Source organism: Lutra lutra, chromosome 3 (genome assembly GCF_902655055.1).
Source record: "Lutra lutra chromosome 3, mLutLut1.2, whole genome shotgun sequence".
Taxonomy (NCBI): Eukaryota; Metazoa; Chordata; class Mammalia; order Carnivora; family Mustelidae; genus Lutra; species Lutra lutra.
The window spans coordinates 157,545,150-157,546,787 of record NC_062280.1 but is presented as its reverse complement, the minus strand read 5'-3'; positions in this window follow the sequence as shown (position 1 = coordinate 157,546,787).

Genomic DNA, 1,638 nt, shown 5'->3' with positions numbered 1-1,638 from the left:
CCTACTTCCCCTCTCTTAAAAATAAATAAATAAATAAATAAATAAATAAATAAATAAATAATAAGGCAACAAAACTAAGTAGAAAATAGCCTGAATGAAGGGATATCAGAAAGCTCACATTATTACCATAAAGGTAACTGCAACAGGTTTTAGAAACAAAAGGAAGGAAAGCAAGCCATACAGAAGAAGCCACTCCTAAAGAAACACCTGGGAAGTGTTTACTTAAGATACACTGCTACCCCTTCCACTGGGGATCACCAGCACCACAGGCATTCTTGACATCAGACACAACTGTACTGTTCTGCAGCCACACCCTTTATGAATTGAGTTCCAATCTCTGCTTCTACACTCACAAGACTCACAAGTCTATCCCATATAAAAGCACTGAATGGGAATAAGAAGGGTTGTGTCCTGATCATAATCTGCACCTTAGCTACCAGAGACAGAGGAGAGGGAATACTGGGCCTTCTGTAAACAGGAGTGGTGACACACCTTCCTCAAAAACTTATACAATGGAAGATTCCACTGACATAAGATTTGTGATGCAAGGAATACTATTTAATAAATGCATGATACAGGCAATATTAATTGCTTATTTAAAATTACTTTTTCTAATTAACTTTGAAGATTAAGATACTGAACTTATTTTAGGTATATAAGTAAGTCTCATAAAAATCAACTATTACATATGTGAGCAAAGATGTCTTCTTTGGCTACTCTGTGAGAGTGAAAATGCTTTATTCTAAAGAAACAAGCAGCTGCCACATTAAGGTATCAGCAGAACTGAATATATCCTGGGATAAACTGTATTTAAACTATTAAATGCAAACATACCCTGTTGAATATTCTTTACATACTTTAGAGAAGGAATTAGATATGACACCATAGGAGACACCAATCATGCTCAATTCAAGAAATTAAAATCGTACAATTTTCCAAACCATTCGAACATTATTTTATACTAATACTTAAAACGCAGAAATTATATTACCATAAACACCTTTCTTCCTTAAGCCCAGACTGAAACAATTAAGTTCTACCAATGATCAGATGTTGTACGTATGTGGCACACTCAATTATGAAGATGTAGCAAGATGAAAACAGTAATTCAATAAAAGAAAAGTACACCAGCTAATACATTTGAAGATTTATAGTCAGTTTACTTCTGGTAATGTCAGAATAATGTGAAAATGGCAAATGGTAACTATCTCACAGATAGAGAGAATTAAGTCAGCAAATGTTTACATAACAAAATCATTTGCAATTACAACACTATTGCTAATATAAATTTCTGAAAAATTTTGAATTGAAGGCTAAACTTTTTGAACTATTTCATATGTCTCCACTGATTAGTAACAGTAGGAAAAACTGGGAAAAAAAGGAACAAAAATGAAGATCATGCTCCTCCCAACTTATAAAAACTAAGAATTTAAGATATATGAGGTTGAGGGCCTCTTTCATTAATTTATTTTTTTCCATCATCATTTCTTTTACTTTACTTCTCTCTAAAGTTACTTTTAAAAACTGTATTACTTAAAAATATGTTCCATATATAAGTGTAAGATGTATTTGAATTTAAAAATTGATATTTAAATTTAAAATGATATAAAATATGCAAATTAAAATGACTAAAATTTA